This window comes from Xenopus laevis, chromosome 9_10S (assembly GCF_017654675.1).
Source record: "Xenopus laevis strain J_2021 chromosome 9_10S, Xenopus_laevis_v10.1, whole genome shotgun sequence".
NCBI classification, from domain to species: Eukaryota; Metazoa; Chordata; class Amphibia; order Anura; family Pipidae; genus Xenopus; species Xenopus laevis.
The window spans coordinates 67,019,939-67,040,621 of NC_054388.1; the positions used below are offsets into that span (position 1 = coordinate 67,019,939).

Below are 20,683 nucleotides of genomic sequence, written 5' to 3' on the forward strand. Positions count from 1 at the left end.
ACTCACATCCGAATAGGCGCGCTCCCGCTGTAGTTTATTGGAGGGTCTTCGACAAAGTTCTGTCTCGACTTCGTAGTTTCCCAAGGCGCGTTTCCTGTTATCCCAGATCTGAGGAAAAGGCGGGGGCGAGCACGCAGAGGACGCGCGGACTACTTTACGTTCGCTGTTCGTAGTGACTTACTTACCTATCTTCTCCAGGCAGGAGTAACCGCAAAGGCATCGATAAAGGAGTTTATTTCAGTCCAGCTACAATATTACATTGCTTAATGTTTTGTGGCAGCTGAAGTTCCCAAAATGAGTCCTCTTTTCTGCTTTTCAGGGCTAGAAGGAGGCAAGAGGGCACCTGCCAATGTAGAAAGCAGTCCCAGCCAATTGGAGTGCCATGCTGATTACTGAGGCCTCTAACTTATTTGTTTACAATGTTAAAGGCCATCTATTGTGGAAGCCGAAGTCTTTGTGCAACCTATTAACAAATAATTGCCTTTAAAACAGAATATAGACAACAAGCACACATTAGTTAAGGGATATTTTTAGGTAAACAAGAACCACACTAACTGCTCCTTCATCTGTTGCTGTTAATCTGAATCTGTACTTTAGAATTCTTACTACTTCTCAGCAGTTTAAGCAATAGCTGTTGTTAGTATGATACAGGGAGTGATATTCTGAGACAATTTGCAATTGGTTTTACTTATTTATTATTTGTGGCTTTTGAGTTATTTAGCTTTTTATTCAGCAGCCCTTCAGTTTGAAATGTCAGCGATCTTGGTTGCTAGGGTCCAAATTACCATAGCAACCATGCGCTGATTTGAATATGAATAGGAGAGGACTGAAAAGAAAGATGAGCAAGAAAAAGTAGTAATAACAATAAAGTTGTTGCCTTACAAGGCATTTGTTTGTTAGAAGGGTCAGTGACCCCCATTTGAAAGCTATATTAGACGGAACAGATGATACCGTCGTTTATTGACTTACAATTTATCCACTCGATGGTAGCTGAGGTCTGATTAAATATCAGTGTAGCCAAATAAATTCATTGGAGGAGAAAGAGAAAATCACCCCATTTCTATCAATTACAATAACTGGTCTCCCAAGGTTACAACAGTGCTAATTCCACATACAACCAACCACAGGAATTAAGGATCAATAAAATAACTGTGCAACAACACCCACTTGACACCTTAAGAATCAGTGCTCAGCCTTCACTTAACCTAAAGGTGCTTGTTAAAGTGCTTGTGCAACTGTTTCAATTCATTAAATTATTGTTTGCCAATAAATTCATAAGTGCCTTTTTGTTATTTCTAAAAAACAATTAATTATTAACTATATAAAGTGCATATGTAAGAATTCATTAATTAGATGACTTGATAATCAATTATCAAGTCATCTCTGAAATACCAGGGCCTATTTTGAATCTCAGTCCAGACAAAATGTACTGCATTTTGTACATACAGTAAATGTACTTGGTTAGATTTACTTGCGATAACCTGTAAAACTTGAAAAAAAAAGTCTTGGTTTCTGTAAGATAATAATAGATATCAGAGAAAAAGCAGTTCCTGGGAAATATGCCCAAATATTGCAGGGCTGCAATCCAAATGAAGTGGCCTTTGGCAGAGGGAGTATTTATTTTTGTTTGCACTACATTTGTCATAGGGCTGCTGGCAACAACGGTTATTTAGAGAGGAGCAGTTTTAAAATTATTAAAACTGATTATGTCAAAGGGGAATTGTAACATTAAAGCATTCTGAAATATGCACTTTTTTTTTTTAGAAAGTTTGGCGATTTGGGAAATTAGGAGCTGCCATTTCTACACAGTCCCAGAACCATGCTGAATGCCTTTTTGTCCAGTACTGTGGTTTCAACATTTTTTGTTTGTTATTTTTTGTTTTAATCCTGACCACACACACATTTTAGCAAAGCTGGTAAATATAAACAGGTGATCTTCACCACTATGCATTTAACTATGAACCAAAGTACTCTTAACCAGGAGATAGCTCAATGTGAAGAAAAACTTGCATTTACGGACTCATTTTGGTTTGCTTTAAAATATCTCATTAATGATATATCTCGTTCATGTCTTTAACTTAGACTATGGCATCCTCTGTACAATGCATATTACCAGTACAGGTTTTGCACAAACCTTGCAGCTTCTAAATCATTTTATACAATAATTATAGCTAGGATTTTGTTGCAGAAGGGACGTTTCATTTTTATTTGTTTACATTATGCAGTGCTCTAAATGGTAAAGGTATTCTGTCAATGGTGTATTGTATCCTTTCCATAGTAACCTTTTCTTACCTACATCCATTGCACAATGGGAAAAGGACATTTGTCTTGAGATAACACAGAATGAATGGAACAAGATTTGGGATATTACTATATCTGTTCCAAGAACACTGCTACAAAGGAACTATCATTCAGACTAGTAAACCAATGGTATTTAACTCCAGAAAGAAAATATGTAATTCATTCTACTGCCCCCATTCTGTTGTAGAGGATGATTGAAACCTTTGATACACATCATAAGTAATTATTTTGTTGAAACAACGCTAACATCACAAATTCATCTAATATGCTTCTTAATATACAAATCAAAGGCCTGAAAAAACCTAGTAACATTCTTTTCAGACATGTCTTCTCAACAGACTGAAGGACACTCGCTTCACAGTGGTTGAAGCCTTGATTTCAGTTTGTGCTTAACCAAAATAAAGTGGGTTATTTACTAAAACTCTAATTTTTCTAGTCAAGTTTTAAAGGGGAATTTTTCTAGGCGAGTTTTAAAGGGGAATTTTTAGACAAATAAAACTAAAAATTTATGCCTTCGTGGTTCTCAAAAGTTTTAGGCTGTTTGCGCTTGTTCTCGTTCTTTATAAATTCGTGTTTTTTGGGCTACAACTCAAAAAAGTCACGTTTTCTGAAAGTCAATTTGAAAAAGTCAAACAGTTTGAGTTGACATTTGATTTGGTCCCAATGTTTTTCCCTCCGATTTTTTCAAGAAAAATTATTTGTAAATGAAGGGGATTCGGGTTTAGGAGTTTGGTCGAAATAATTTTTTATAATAAAGAGAGAAATTTCTCTGACACCAACGGAGGCATTGTCAAATTATTTTGTATCATATCTAGTTAACCCAAATGTCAGAAGCAATTTATTCTTATATAATAAGATATTATCATTTATAAATTAATTAGTAGCTCTATTTTTGTTCAATGTAAACAGAAGTTTCAGCTTTTAATCATTGCATTAAGGATTTATGAGCTGAGATTTTAAGCCCTCGTGCTTTTATCTTATATCATTTAATATGTCTGGTTTCCGTGCAAGAAATTCAAGTTATAGCCCTATAAGATCAGTATGATGAAGTAGCATGTACTCATGTGTTCAAACAGGAGCTAACATAGTCAATGTTGCATAAGGTGAAGTTGCTACAAAGGAGCTATCCTTTTCCAAACCTGTTCATGGGTTGGAAAAGGAATCAGGTGCTGCTTGCAAGTTAACAAGTAAAGGACAGAGGTGACTGATACCTTCACAAGTAAAGGAGTTGGCAAAGAGAATATGAAATGCAGGAAGCTGTGTATATTACTGTATACACACCAACTATTGCATTGGGCCCTTGTGTTTAGTGTTAATAAGGGATGCATCAAATGCATAAAATTAGACTGGTTGGCAAATAATGAAGCAAGACATATGTTTAACAAATTATTAAAGGGACACATCTAGCTAAAACTAAACCATGGAAGGGCTGATGTTTATAATTAGTCAGTGGGTGAAGTAGCGAAAAACTTGCCAAGCGATCCCCAGCTGGTTTGTAGGCAGATATATTTGAACATGTAAATTGGTTTACCCGGTGATAAAGTGATCTGTGCGAGGTAACAAGGAGTCAGCACAAAGGAGAGGTTAAAAAATGAAAAGTATACAGTAACTGCATGGAGAAAAGCAATTGAGATCATATTAAGTGAGGTTAACACTCTCTTTTGTTTCTTGGCAACCATCAGATCTTCCCTTGTTCTAAGCCATTATCATTCACATTTCTTTTTTAGTCCATATATAGCTGTTTTTCTATCTTAGATATGATGCATTTAAGTATCATCATCATCATTTATTTATATAGCGCTGTCAAGATACGCAGTGCTTTACTGCAGTTATAGCAAACGGAATAAATGGTGGATAACAAACAAGGATTACAGAGTACAATAGGGTTAGAAGGACCTAGAGATTAGAGTTTCCAAACTAAAAGGTTAGGGTACAATTGAGACATTAGGATTATATAAACACTTTGTCATTTTTGATACAGCAATGATTAATTAAGGTACATCGAATAAGCCTCTTTAAACAGATGGGTCTTTAAGGAGCGCTTGAAAGTTTGGAAAGAAGGAGAAAGTCTGACAGCTTGTGGCAGAGAGTTCCAGAGAAAAGCAGAAGCCCGAGAGAAGTCTTGTAGATGAGAAAGGGCAGAAGTGATCAGAGGAGAAGTGAGGCGAAGATCAGAAGCAGAGCGTAGGTTTCGTGAAGGAGTGTATTTGGAGATTAGAGATGAAATATAGGGAAGGGTTTCATTATTAAGGGCCTTGAATGTGAGTGTAAGTAATTTGAATTTGATTCTAGAAGAGATGTGTATGAATACATTTGAGAATGGGACAGGTGTAGGAGGATTAATCCCCAGTATCCAGAAAATGAAATTTATGCATGGTCGGTTGTTTTCATAGCCTTGATTTATGTATATTTCATATTATTTCATATAATTACTTTGGATTTTATACTTTCCCATTATGGAATGCTGATAATACATTATTCTTTACATATTCTGCAATAATTTGTTTGGATAGCAACATCTTTGTTAACAAGCAGCAACATGTATAGCTAATCTACTGCCGTATGTTTTACATTGGATGCATGGCTAAATATTTTGAATAAGATAAGATTATACATTCTTGTTCAAGTGTAAACATTCGTAGAGTTCCCAGCAGTCTAAGGGCAGAAACACACACTGCTATTTCGGGAGATTAGTCACCCATCGACAAATCGGTTCTTCTTCAGGCGACTAATCTCCCCAAACTGCCTTCCTGCCTGCTAGAATGTAAATCTCCGGCGGGATGGCACTCTGAACATTTCGTTTTCCGAAGTCCCCCAAAGTTGCCTCACAAGGAAACTTCAGGTGACTTCGGAAAGCCGAAGCGATCCGAGTGCCATCCCGCTGGCGATTTACATTCTAGCTGGCGGGAAGGCAGTTCTGGGAGATTAGCCGCCTGAAGAAGAACCAATTTGTCGCTGGGCGACTTATCTCACAAAATAGCAGCGTGTGTCTCTGCCCTAATAGCATTTTAATGTTGCCGGTTTGTGGCAGCTGTAGTTCACAATAGCATAAGCGTCTAACTTTGATATTGAGGCTTTAATGTCTGAGAATCAGACATAATCTAGCCCCTGCATTACTCAGATTTCTTCTGGAGGTAGTGTAAATGAACTAGCGACTGTTTGGGGAATCATACATACCTGAAGAAGCCCCTCTTTCTTTGTAATTAGTGGGGAATTGTAGAGGTACTATGTTCTTATTGTAGTCTGCCACATTGATGTACACATTTTTACGTGTATTGAGTCAATTATTTGTTATATAGCATGTTTGAAGACCAGTTTATATTAAAATGTCCAGTCCTTCAGTTGTACAGCTCTGGCTTACTCTGTTGTCTTCTGCATTATACACAAACTAGACACTACCATTGTCATCATTGTTCTCTGGAGGCATACTTGATATAAAGACCAGAAATCCCCAACCTTCTGAACACGTGAGCAACATTCAGAAGTAAAAATAGTTGGGGAGCAACACTAGCATGAAAAATTTACTTGGGGTGCCAAATAAGTGCTGTGATTGGCCATTTGGTAGCCTCTATGTAGATTGTCAACCTACAGTGAGGCTCTGTTTGGCAGTGCACCTGGTTTTTATGAAACCGAAACTAGCCTCCAAGCCTGGAATTCAAAAATAAGCTCCTGCTTTGAGGCCACAGAGAGCAAAATACCCAGCTATCCTAGGCCTTCTTTTACCCCTTTACTACAAGATACATATATCTTCTTTCATGACTGTACAGCAATCAATTATAGCAAGTACTTCATAGTCACTTAATGCACATGTGAATTCTGCCCTAAACCCAATATAGTAATACAAGTAGTAGTAGATAGCCTTACACATGATATGTTTATTTGGTGCAAAAAACCGAATCCTTCCTCCTAACACGTTTTGCGTCAATGGACACTTCATCTGCTCCTCTGATAAATCGTCCAATAACATGATACACATTAGGAGGGAGGATCTCAGGGACCATGGAGCAATGAGGTACCTCTGTCCTTTTGGTTTTGTACCTCTGTCGTTTTGGTATTACTTTAATGACTATACTACTTTTTGGCGGGTCAAGTAACAACAACTTTAATTTTTTAAAATGTTATTCTTAATACTACTGTTACTGAATTTTCACCATCCCCTTTTAAAGTGTAATCTACAAGGGTATTTTGTTCATGGTAAATTCAAAGAATGAAAATAATCAGTGAAAATAAGACACTGTACCCATAAAACATCTCCCCAGTTAGTATTTTGTATTGAGGGGAAGAGAGTATGTATAGCATCCCTGCCCTTGCTACTCCAGCTTGCAAGGCAAGTTTACGCTCACTATACTACAGATGCATTCTTTAGGTGAAAAATATAGCATCATATTTCTTTTAGTTTCTGCTCCAAAATTAAAGGGGTTGTTCACCTTTGAGATAACTTTTAGTATGATGTAGAGAGTGATATTCTGAGAGAATTTGCAGTTGGTTTTAATTTTTTATTATTTGAGTTATTTAGCTTTTTATTCAGCAGCTCTTCAATTTGCATTTTAAGTAATCTCGTAGCTAGGGTCCAAATTACCCTAGTAACCATGCATTGATCTGAATAAGAGACTGAAATACGAATAGGAGAGGCCTGCATAGAAAGATGAGTAATAAAAAGTAGCATTAATAATACATTTGTAGCCTTACGCTTACAAAAGAAAACACTTACAAAAGAAAACTTTAAGTATCTTCTGATTATTTATTTTCAGACATTTGTATTGCATGGCCCTGTGCAGCTACGAATTCAAAATTCAATTTGGTTACAAGGATCTTCTAATCTGTAGGTCAAACGAATGACATGTTGAAATGGAGCAATGTATACCCAGGTTTTATCTGGGTTAATTTCATACTACTCTCCTTCTTGACATGTCTGGCACTTTTCGGAGGGGATGCAGTCTCTAGACTAGGAGTGCCCATACTTTTCTAATGCAAGGTCTACTTTTTTTGATGTTGTCTACTTACATAAAAATATTGTTAGTATTCTGTTCCATGGAAAATATTACTTAAATATTGATTGATGCGAAATTGTATATTGCTATAATTAACAAACAACTGTTTCTTATGTAACCTTAACATAATAAATATCAGAATGAAAAGCATGAAATAGGAAGGTTATTTTTAACAAGCTGTTTGTTGACAGTGTCTTGAGATCTACTGATCACCAGCTAAAGGTCTACTGGTAGATCGCGATCTACCTTTTGGGCACCCCTTCTCTAGACCATACTGCAATTCTATCAGATTCTATCAAATTCTATTTGTTCTGTCAAATTGGCTGAAAATTTAGCACCACAACAGCCAACTAAAATTATTATTGTATGGTGTATTGGGGCTATACAGGTATGGGACAAGATATCCATAATGCTTGGGACCTGGGGTTTCTGGATAACGGATCTTTCCGTAATTTGGATCTTAAGTTTACTAGAAAATCCTATAAACATTAAATAAACCTAATAGGCTGCTTTTGCTTCCGATAAGGATTAATTATATCTTAGTTTGGATCATGTACAAAGTACTGTTTAATTATTACAGAGAAAAAGGAAATAATGTTTAACAATTTGGATTATTTGGATAAAATAGAGTCTAGAGGAGACGGCAATTCAGAACTTTCCGGTTTCTGGATAATGGATCCCATGCCTGCAACAATAAGGAGGTGTGGAATCCAAGTGGAAAATTGGGATGCGTACTTTAAGATTCCATATAAAATGTTCCACAACAAACTGCCATATATTGCAGTTATTTTCACACAAGCAATTGTTCTTTTCTGTTATCAAAGGTGAGATTTCACACTGAATTTCAACTACGAATCTGCCAGTTATGATATTCCATTATACAATTAGCATGCACATATTTTTACAGTACCAATCTCTGTACATTTCATTAGATGCCTGCTAAACTGATTACCCTTTTTATCAACAGCGGGAAATACTATGTTCTTGCACACACACCCACACACTATCTTCTTAACAATTGTAGGAACGTCTGGCAGTGTAAACAAAACCCACATGAATCTGAAGGAGCTGCTATGCGTTTAGTTCTGACAAAATTTTGCATTCATATTGTTTTTTTTAAAATGATTGTAGCTCTGTGTCTTCTGTAATACTTGCAATGAAGTAAATGCACCTTGCTTTCTAACTGGGATTCTAATGATTGTTTTTATATAAATAGATCAGTCAGAAGCCAAATATTTTGTAATTATACTCTGTTTTTGGTTTCTGGCTCAGCTATTAAAAAAGAATACCCCAGCAAAATACAGAAATAGTCAAAGCTTGATTTGGGATGAGCATTTTTTAGCTGTTTTGTTATCCTGTCAACAAAATCTAGGTCAGGAAGAACACAGGGCAACAACCCAGACACAGGGAGAGATTTTCTACATGATGTTAGGTGCAGAAATGTGTTGTTATATGTAAGTAGAGATATACTGTACATGACATTATTAATTACATTTTATGTACAGACTAATTATACTGTATGTTGCTAGTTCACAGGTTATAAAAGGAACATGTAATTATTATATTGATTAGATAAGAGCAAAAAACTCCAGAAGACCAAAGCAGTTCAATCCATGGCCACCATTGGCAGAGGGCAGCAAACTGGATTTCCTGTAAAGGGTATTCCTGTAGGCGACACAGTAAATGGTGGGGTCTGGATAGTTATTCATTTTAAACACAGGCCCCTTTAACCCTCATGCTTCCAGGCAAGTATGGCAAGCTAATACCTGGGTGTTGTGTTGTTTACAAAGCACTAACATTGCTGGGTTTGAGGTTCCAGCAATTTTGTTGTATGGAAAGCCAAAATGTAATGTTTTAAGGTTGTTGTACAAACACAGTATGAGTATCTGTGTTTGTATTGAGGTCTGGTGATCCCAACTGATATCAGCAGATGAGAAAGAAAAACTCTTTGGATTTTCTCATAGCTGTGCAGACAGATACCATAAATCTAGAGTGTTTGCCAGTATATGCATTCCCCAGTATTTGGCATGATTTTACAGGAACATTTTATGTTTTTGTTGCCCTCAGTAATGAAATAGGCTGGATCATAACATAATTTGACAAAAAATGCCTCTCTGTTAGCCCAGGTTTGAAAGAAAGGATAGGATTAAACTGTCTTACAATTGTCACTCTTTTGACTACTGTTGTCAGGACCTACCCTGCCTAAAAATGTGGTCTTCAAGGTAAATGAACAGAGCCCTTCTTGGCTAAAGAACAGGGGACTTTATAGGCTTTATGTTTGCAAATAATTGTCGAAAGTGTCTCTTCTACATTTACTACCTCCATGTACATCAAGCTTTAACCTTGTTAAGGTCAACTACAGTCAGTCCATTAACCAAGGGTCTTTGCCCCTCCCCACTCCCTGCCCTTGGTCCTTAAGCTATTTGGCAGTGATCTAGTATGTCAGGAGTTCCAATCTGTTTCTTTTTTTTTTCATTTTCCTTTTGTCTTGTACTAAACTGGGCTCATAAATTGATTTTGCATCTACTTGCCACCTGATGATGTTTTGTCGCGCACGATTCATCTCGGGGACAGTGGGCATCAAAATGTCCCTTGTTTCCATGTATGTTTCCCTGGCAATGTTAGCCTCTGATGAGGAAATAAGAGATGTTTTTGTTACCTGCTGTAACCAATATCAATTGCAAGTGACAAAAATGTCCATTCTTCGAACAATTAAGGCAAGTCCGAGAAAAAGGCAGAGGTCGGGGGCAGGCTGAAGACAATAACAAGTCCATATGGCAGGCCGAGGTAGGCTGAGGCAGGCTGATGGCAGAATGTAGTCCAGTGAACAAGCCGTGGTCAATTACCAGGCGATCCAACAGAGAGCAGGTAATGGGAACTGGAGCGGAGAACACAGGCACTAAGAAGGAGCAGGGAACCGGACAGGGACTAAGAATACTTACCAATTCCACACTCCACGACTCAGGTCCACCCCTCGTCATTATTACCCCGCTAGGGTTGCCACCTTTTCTGCCGGTGGAGACCAGGCAGGGTGTGGGGCTGTGACGCGACGGGGACGGACCGCGACATCAGGTTTGGCTGATCACTGTGTCAGTCATGGGGAATCCTGCCTGGTTTTCCTAATTTGGAAAACCGGGCAGGAAGTTTTGACCCGAGTAGCCCTGTACGGCTGGTAAATATCCAAAATACAGCTTTTGTATGAAAAGTCTTGATATTGGTAACAATTAGCAATTAAATAGGTTTGGTAATGAGCTACTTATATGGATATAGGATTCAAATCAGAACCAAAAATACTTGTTAACACACACTCTATCTCTCTCTCTCCCTTATCAGTATAAAAACTATATAATTTGTAACTATTACTGGTGGGTTCAGTAGGTTGCTTGCATAATTTAGCAGTTTTCTTCTTACCCTCTACTCGTAGAACTACTCTGGAACATTGCCACCCTATATGTAGGACCATGCCACTGGACCATATTGTATGGTGCCAGAAAGGGGCCATGTACCGTCCAAGTCCATGCAGTTTCCACTTATGTGTATGGTTCATTATGGATAGATTTGACAACATTACATATTTGTTGGTATCTAAATATTTCAGAATCTGAGATAGATTGCTTTTGTTCAAGCTGATCACAATTTTAGATTTTTGATTAGAAGCAATGCTATTTGTCTGCGTAACTGTATAGGAGTATAGCCACGGTATCATTGTTTATGGTATCTCTCTATAGAGGCCAATTGGAGGGGGGCCTGATATCTATATTAATGACCACTTAACTCTGTTTATACTCTGGGGGGGTTATTTATCAAAATCCAAAAAGTTCTCACAATTTTCGGAAAACTACGCCAACCAAAACCAGACTTTTCCCTCCAATATATCAATACATTTTTCCAAAAGAGTTCATTTGCTAACATTGGTCCAATTTTTCAGTGTGCAGTAACGTGTAGTAACCAGTTGGCAGTTAACTTTGATCAGAATGCTTTTGGGTACCTGTCTCCACCATTCATTCTTGCAAGGGAGGAATTTCATCTAAACAATCCAACAGAAACAATAGTGTCAGGCACACTGTGTTAGACTTAACAGAAGATCCATTGGGAGGCACCCTGCTTAAGCTACTTCCTATTTCTTTCTGCCATTTACCGAGGCACCCTGCCAAATCAGATTAGTCACCTATGTCATAGTAAAGTGTTTGTGGGGAAACATACCAAATAAGGCACCAAAGTTTCAGAGAAAAAGCAACTAGATCATTTAAGCAGAAACACGTTTTTCCATGTAGCTTTAAGTCTGACTTATCAGTTATAAGGACATTTGAGCATGTTCAGAGTGCAAGGACCGATGCCAGCTTGCCACCATATGGCTCAAAATGTAAGGCCGACTGTCACCTTTGGACCCTATCTTTCATTTTGGCATGTTTCCTGACCCTACCAGGACTCTTTGCCTGCACTTTGAATTCTTGTGTGCCTTGCACTGGTTTTTGCTTGTATGTACCTACATTGCCTATTTCTAGTGTCAATGCAGACTGCTTTCCCTGTTACAGTACCAGTAACTGCCTTCACTGTTCTCATACCTACCTTGCTTTTAATAAAGTGTGTTACTGGTATTAGTTCTGCCTGTGCGCCAGTTACTTCCTCCTTGGTGTGCACTAAACCCTTTTGGAGGGTCAAAGGCATCATAACCCAATCATCATAAAAAAAAACTTTAAAACCAAATGCAAGGATTAATATAAAGAAAAATATACATAAATATACACATACAATTATGTGTATATTTAACAGAGGCCAAACCATGCTTTTTAGATAATGCTAATGGATTTATTTCAAATGTAAGATGATTACAGTACCAGTAATAAAATAAAAAATACTAATAAAATCAAAATCATGGATAAAGTAAACACAGATGCACACTCAACATTTTCAATAAATGATGTGTATATGTGTATATTTTCATCTAAAGGAGGGCTCTGTAAGGACCAAAATGTTGTACAATGTATCCATTTAATTGGTCATATGAAATATACACCTCATATGTTAAAGCAATTACATAATGTACTTTACAATACATTTAAGAAGGAAGTCTATTACAAATTTTTACTTATACTCATAAGTAATGAATACAACAGCTAGAAAATATATACAAGGTTAAGAGAAGAGCTTAACAGAAATTCTTAAAGCAATGCTGAACAGGAAGACTCTGGGAAGCACCTTTACCTCTTACTAGATAAGTGCTTATTGTTACAGTGCATATTTACAGATTTTTTTCAAGGTTTTAAGATCTACCGTATATACTCGTGTATAAGCCGACCCGTGTATAAGCCGAGGTACCTAATTTACCTAAGAAAACTGGAAAAATTTATTGACTCGTGTATAAGCCTAGGGGCTGATTGAAAATCAATCTGTACCTGCACCCACTGAATAACAATGAAAGGTAGGCCTGCCCACAGTTTAAAAAAAAAAAATTGTAAGCACACCAGTCACAGTAAAATAACTTATAACTCAACCAGGGGCAGAGAGATGGAAAGATGCAGCAACTACATACGAGGCTCCTTCTGCGGCCCCAACAGTGTGCAGGACACATGTAAATGTTTACAGTCCGCAGCAAGAGCTTTGAAATTCCTCTGCTTATTTTGGTCACAAACTCTTCTAGGAGAATATGGCCTGGATGGGGGAAGGGGGTCCAATAATCCCATTATTATAAATAAGCCCCTGTTTAGCAGTTGGTGCTGCCATGCTGGTTCCTGTAGGGAGAAGATAATCCATATAGAATACAGGGCTAGCAGTGGGTGCTGGGAAATAACACAACACTTTATACAAAAGGGCCCTGGTCCCCACACCCCATTTTGTGAGCCTATGAATATCAATGAAGTGAGGAGTTACTAATGACACACCCAGGTGCTGAAAGTAGGGGTTATTTTCTTTCAAATACCGTATATACTCCGTATATACGCCAATCCCTCACCGGATCCCTCACCTCCCTCTCCCATAGCGCATCAGGACTCTGTGACTGACTGTCACGATCGCCGCCCGGAGCAGGTCCAGGAGCTCCGGGCGGCGCGTCCTTCCCTGCCGGCGTCGCTCCCAAAATGGCGGCGCCCATGGCCGCCACGTGGGTAGCGGCGCCGGCGCCTCTACCCACGTGGCGGCCATGGGCGCCGCCATTTTGGAAGGACGCCGGCAGGGAAGGACGCGCCGCCCGGAGCTCCTGGACCTGCTCCGGGCGGCGATCGTGACAGTCAGTCACAGAGTCCTGATGCGCTATGGGAGAGGGAGGTGAGGGATCCGGTGAGGGATTGGCGTATATACGGAGTATATATGGGAGAGGGAGGTGAGGGATCCGGTGAGGGATTGGCGTATGACCCGCGTATAAGCCGAGGTCGAGTTTTTCAGCACATTTTGGGTGCTGAAAAACTCGGCTTATACGCGAGTATATACGGTACTTGTTTTTGACAAATACTTTGTATTTGAGGACTTACCCTCATAAATGTATTGCATTGTAAATACTTGCATAACATATTTTATTCTACCCAGTCAAAGGGGTTTATTATGAAACAAAATAAAACAGGATCAGTGGTGCTTATCTCAATTACTAATGATTGCTTTAAAGCCTGACAAAATAGAAAAAGGTAATGGAATAATATAATCGTATCTCTTTGATATCTTTCTTATGCCAGAAAGTACAAGGCTGTTGACTTTAAATATAACAGGAGAAATAAACACTAGTTTTTATCAAATGGAGACAAAAAGGAACACCAAGAGCCCCAATAGTGTAATATGTTTTTACAAGGAGTAATGGTAGAGTAAACAAGTTAATACTCACAAACCAGGGTTACCGATAGGCAACCACTGCCGATAGGCAGGTGGGGAGATTATCCTGACCCCACTCAGGAATAGGACGTCACTCTCTGTAGTACCACTAGTTTTTATCACTCTTTGGGGTTTTTCTGGATCAGCTTAACGAGGATCATTTGACTAAAATAGGCTATAGGGGCTATATAGGAAATATGTTAAAAAAGTAGGCAAAATTTTTCGCAACTGTCTTTAAATAAATCTTTGCTATTATATGGTATTTGGTATGAACCATTTTATTCAGAATATTTACGACCTGTGGTGGACCCAAGTGAAAATACAATTCGGTGAACTTTGTGATGAATACTTATTCATCTCCTGTATACTCCTGGAATGATGTAGCAGGTAACTGTTTGATCTTTGTTATGAGAAATGGGCTGGTCTACATAGTTTTGACCAAGAAAATCTAAAAAGCTCTAATTTAAAATTAACAAGAAAAAAAAAAGCTTTGGTACTCCAATTGTTATCTTAAAAAACCCCAAAGCATATATAACTTAAGCTCTAATGATTGTGGAATCCATAACTCTTCTTAATTATACTAAATTCGCCATTTTTAAAGCGATGAGCACTCTCCAATAACAAGGTTTATTCATACAAATTACATAGTGAAAAACATCTTGTGACTTGTAGGAAATATTTACTCAAAAAATTAGCCCTCCAAACACTGAACTGATATTTTCCTAGCAGATTATTTAAATATATTCACAGATGTATATTTTTTAATTTTCTGCAGCTGTCGGGTTGATTGCTGAACTCTTGAAAGGAGTTCTATGTTTATTTATTATTGCTCCTTTTGGTTGCCCTGTGGGACATGAAATCAGATTGAAATCATACTGGTAATATTGTCTAGCCAGGCACTGCTTCATCCAAATTAACAGTTTATATAATTGTTTTAGTTAGTATTTGTAATTTTTTACATTTGTATTCTTTATATGTATGATTGTCATGTTTGTCATAAATGAGATATTAATCAATACGAGATCTTACTGGTGTTCATATGGAAAATCTGACTTGAATACCTTGCAGTGCAATACTTTACAGCTCTTTAGAGTTTGGTTATCCCACAAGTCTATCAACACATGGCACTGTGCAAACCTTGGAAATACCTGTATGTCCAGGGTGGCAGTAGGTCCATAGTTTCACAGTGTCAGTAGGGAAACTTGCACTTCCAATTTATCAGAAGAACTATTATAAATAAACCTCATAATATTCCCCACAAGTTATATATTTTTTATAAATTTTTTAAATAGTTTTTTGTTTAGCATATAGAGTAGGTAAAATAGATTAATGTGTGTGTGTGTGGGGGGGTGTGCTCTTATTTTTACAAGGAAAGGTTGCTCATTGTTCATATATATTTATGCATTATAAGTAGTGGACAGTTCTCCCTGACTATATAGATCCATTGGATAGTTTTTATTTCTATCTAATCCAGGAGAGACAATTCCTAATTTATTCTTCCTGTAGGGACCCATATGGTTAATATGCCCCTATGGCTTAAATTCCTCTCCTTCCTCGTTTCCCTAGTTGCTGGGCAAATGCCCATGTATCTAGTTTAACATTTACCTATCCCAGTTATTTGCCAAGAGGTGTTATGACCAATTCCTGCAACACTTATATAGTGCTTGGAAAGGAGTGGATCTTCCTCTTTGGCTTCTGGTTGCTTACCCAGCTGGATGTTTCCAGGGAGCCTGGGTACACCAAAGTAAAGCCAAAATGCCCTAAAGGGACCAGTACCTCTAGTGTTTAAGTTAGGGAGCAGGGACCCTGTGAATGACGCCAACTAGAGACAGTATTAGATCTGTTATAATACTCTCTAGGAGAGTAAGATAGTGAGGAGAGAGAGAAAGAGTAGATTTGTGCTCCATCAAGGATTGTAGAAGGGAGTAGCTTCCCAAGGCTCCTAACTTGCCTTTAGTGAAGGGAACACAGTGGATAGGGAGTCAGGCTTAGATTCTTCTCCCTGACCACTCCACCGGGTGGGATACGCACCACTTGTAAGGTATATCGCCTGGAGGTCTGTCTTACTACTTGACTACATCCGCAGGAGAGTCACATTCTCAGCTGTCTCATTCAACTGTCGTAGCCTGCTGATATTATTCTACATATGCTTCATTGCTTGTAAGTAACCATGTGGATCATTTGTCTTTGACAAATAAACTGTTACTCCTTTGTTTCACTGCAATAACCTCCTGGCGTCCATTCTTTTATTGTTTTATTGCACAGTAGCCTGTGGGAGTTGTAGTTAAACTACACCACACCTTTATTCTTCCACTTAGCAAAGGCCCTGCCTTAAGTGTTAGAGTCACATGTAACCCATGCTCTAAGCACTAGCTGGACATTAACCCCGTTTGGCCTGTATAGTCCAAAATAGTGTTACATTCCTGTTAGAAATTTGATCAGAAAGGGATGATAGGTATCATAGATATAGATATAGATTGATCTTATTAAGATGTGTCACCTTATGTTTGCGACATTATTGATGCATTGATTTAGTCTTTTGGCCTATGAATGACCTGGCATGTTCTTTTGTTTTCTACACTTTCATGACTAAGTTATGTCCTAATGCTGAGAATATTTTAACACATTATAAATGTGACAGGAGGTCCAGCATATGGCCAAAAGAATCTAGACATCTAATTTCTTACCCAAGGATATTAGTATGTAGTTGGTCCTCTCCTTGCTATTAGAACATCCTCAATTTTATAGGAAGATTTTTTGGAATATTGTTGGAGGGATCTGCTTCCTTTAAGCCACAAGAGCATTCGTGGGGTTAGGTTTTGATGTTGGAGATCAAGCCTGGCTCTTACAATTCATCCTACAGGTGTTCAAAAGGTTTAAGGTCAGAGCTCAGTGTTCTTCCACTCCATCACAGTACACCCAGGCAAGGTCATGCCCAGGCTTGTGGCCTCACTGGAGGCCAAAGAATTGGTGATAGTGCCATACAAACCATTTGCTCGCAACTTGCACATCCACCCATGGAACCCAAGCCTGGAAGAGCTTTTTACAGGGTACAACCACTGGTAACTTATATGTTATCAAGAAGTCTAGTTTTCCAAACTAATTTCAGTGAGAATTTTCACTAGTTATGTAATGGTTTTGATTCATTATTATGTGCTTCTCACACGTTTTCTACTTCTAGTACTGGATCCTTTTAATCTGAACTGCTATTCATGATGCTACTGAGCTGCATTCATTACATTGTAGAATCAAATGAGTTGTACCTGTTGCTAGGTTTTTGCACCTTACCGCCAAAGACTTCTTTTACAAACTCTGAAAATTGAGAAGGCAAGAAGGATTCAATTATATGGGATCTTTTTTCAACCTCTTTTAGGGGCACATTTACTAAGGGTCGAATATCGAGGGTTAATTAACCCTCGATATTCGACCCTCGAAGTAAAATCCTTCGACTTCGAATATTGAAGTCGAAGGATTTACCGCAAATACTTCGATCAATCGATCTAAAGAAAAATCGTTTGTTCGAACGATTAAATCCTTCGAATCAAACGATTCGAAGAATTTTAATCCATCGAATAGTCGAACGATTTTTAGTTCGAATCGAAGTCGTAGTCGAAGGACGAATTAGCTTATTCGATGGTCGAAGTACCCAAAAAAAACTTCGAAATTCGAAGTTTTTTTTTACTTCGAATCCTTTACTCGAGCTTAGTAAATGTGTCTCTTAATGTTATGGATACCTGTTTTTTTTTGTTTTTTTTTTTAAATCACCTTTCTATGTCATTCCAAAGCAGGTTCATTCTCTTCAGAAAATGAGAAATGAGAAATGTCCAATCTCTAACCAGGTAAAAATACATCAAGGAGTAAAAAATGATTTAAGGCCAATTTTGAGTTGGAGAGGTTTGTTTGTTCTTTAAAGCTTTGGACAACTGAGTTGTAAAAGCTTGAGTAGGTTAAATTGTGGGAGAGATGATCCTTCTCTAAAAGGTTTTGGACATCAAAGCACTTTTAGTTGCTCTCCTAATGCTGTTACCAGTCATTTATTGTAGAGAAGAAGAACAAAATCAAAACATTTAGGGAGTTATTTACTTAAACTCTTTTTTTCATATTTTAGAAAAAACAAACTCGACCTAACTTCCATCCACAAATTTGACTTATTTACTAATACAGTATATCAGGTCAAAAAAATTGGATCGAAAAAAAAAACCTAAAATTTTTCGAGTTTACAAACAAAAAACATGAAAAATTCGAATTTCAATTAGAATCATAAACTTTATCAATTGCTACTCGAACAACTCAGATTTATTGAGTTTTCGAGAGAAAATCAACATCAAACACCCCAAAACTCATACAATTCGTGAAGGTTAAAAAAACATTGTTAAATGGTAAAGGGACAGCTGCCATTGACTTTTACAAGAATTTGACGGGTTTTAGATAGAGTATTTTCGAATGCAGACTTTTTGCAGATTCGGGGCATAATAAATCTCGAAAAAAATCAAGTTTTTTTCTCTACAAATTTGAGGGCTACATTAGTAATGGCCAGCAGGGGATATTGATGGTATTGAATATGGTTTTTGTAAAGGTAAATGTTATTTGGATTTCAATGAAAATAACAAGGAATGTCAATTAGCTTCAAATGATATCTATATAATAGTAACAAATTAAAACAGAGGTAATACATTTTCACATTGCATATATAATTACAGTACTTACAGTATATCGCCAAAGAGCTCACATCACAGGGCATACTTATCATTATGAAATCAGAGCTTGTCACAATTTACTAGTGAAATTCCACCATGTCTTTAAATATTCGAAGGAAATGAATAGAGAATGGCGCCGAAATTTCACTCTGGTAAGTAGTGATGTACGAAACGACCCCATTTTACTTTGGTGAAAAATTTGAGAACCAGCTAAATTTTGCCAAATGCATTGGAGTTAGTTGGCATTTTTTCTTGCTATTTTTTCCCTGTGCAAAAACTCACAATTTTCTGTTTCGACAAAACAAAAGGCGAAATTCTAGTGAATACTTGTAAAATGAATGCCACTCTAAAAAAGCATGAATTTTGTTGTGAATTCGTATCAGGCCTTCTGTATCAGCTCTAGTGGTGAGTTCTAGTTGATAAGATGCCTCTATAGGGGAACATGTACATGCGCAAGTGCAGTGGGCAAAGTGCTATTTTGAGAGCAATTGGTATGTTTTCCCCCAAAATTCCAGCAATATTGTGGTTGCAAGGGGGCACTGCACTTGGCACAGTTTGCACTGCCTACCACAATTGCATCCAATTTGTCAAAATTCATGGAACTACATGAACGCTTCATTGCAAATTGGGAGCAATCGTGCCTAATATTTATCAAAGTCTGTCTGTCATCATTTCTGGCATGTGAGTGACATGTGCACGCTATTATTTTGGTCAAGAGGTGGTGGTAGTTTCTGGGTTCCCCTGCCTCAATTGGCTCAGCAGCGCTCAATTCGCAACAGAAGGCAAGAAGAACTGGGCGGCACAGGGCAAATATACAGAAGTGCAAGGAGCACATTTTGATGCAAGTACTTTAATGAAAGTGGTTTTATGCAAAACTGAAGCCAAATTCTTTTTTTATTAATACACCCATACCTGTTATAAACATATTGAAAAATCTCAGCTGTCAACCATATATTGTGGGATATGCGGAAGAACAAATGGATTTTTATTAATTAGTTTAAGTCAAAAATTAATAATTTATGATAGTTATTAGCGCTTAAAGGATTGGGCCTGTATGTGCCAGGTACATCAGGAGATCATAAGCATATAAACACATTCATTAGAGAGGGAGTGCTTTGTGTTAAGGGTACAATGTAAGTGTAATATCTGTACCAGGAGCATTCAAGCCTTTTTCACAAGTCCACATATGCTTATCACTGTCAACACCCAGTTGTTACTTGTTTGAATCATCACTATAACATTTACAATGATGGTTACAGATAACAGGTATATACATTTTTTTAATTGCCTTCATAGAAAACCTGCAATCAACATTCATCAGCAGAAGCTATTGCCATGTATGTGGAGGCCCATTTGCATCTTATTAGATCTTTAAACTTCTGAGTTGAGGCTAGCCTCCAGTTTGGAGAAACCTCACCTTCTAAAAGAATAAAATCTAGGTGCAGGGTTCAAGTTCATTTGAAATGTAAATATGCTGAAATTTTAAAAGAGCAGAAAGGAATGTGCGACACACGGGGTGTGGAATTGGACTTTGGTATAAGCAGTCTGTATTAACTGTGCGTGACCTGGGGCAACATCATTTATCTTCTTGTGTCTGAATCGCCAACATTGAACCACGAGGAATGTGCAGCAAGAACAATGCATCTGATTCAAAGAGAAAAACTTATCTTATGGTTTGTCACATTAACACTCAATTTGAAGAGATACTGACACCAGAAATTAAACTCTTTTTTACATCTATCATAATATTGCCTTTGAAAGCAACTTATAACTTTGCCATAAAGTATTTGCACAATGCTTTTTACATTACCTATCCAATCCCCCATGTTCCTGTATGAGGGGGCTGCTATACAGTATTTGTGCAGCAGGAGTCCGTTAGCATTAGAATTTCTAATT

The 20,683-nt window shown here is 37.7% G+C and overlaps 1 protein-coding gene across 1 annotated transcript in view; it reads right to left on the bottom strand.

The window, feature by feature from the left end:
- ppp1r9al.S (protein phosphatase 1 regulatory subunit 9A like S homeolog) overlaps positions 1-132 on the bottom strand; it is a 54,381-nt gene extending 54,249 nt beyond the window's left edge. The window contains exon 1 of the mRNA XM_018238861.2: positions 7-132. The gene's annotated coding sequence lies outside the window, so the exon portion shown is untranslated. The remainder of the gene's footprint in view (positions 1-6) is intronic.
- Positions 133-20,683: the final 20,551 nt, after the last annotated feature.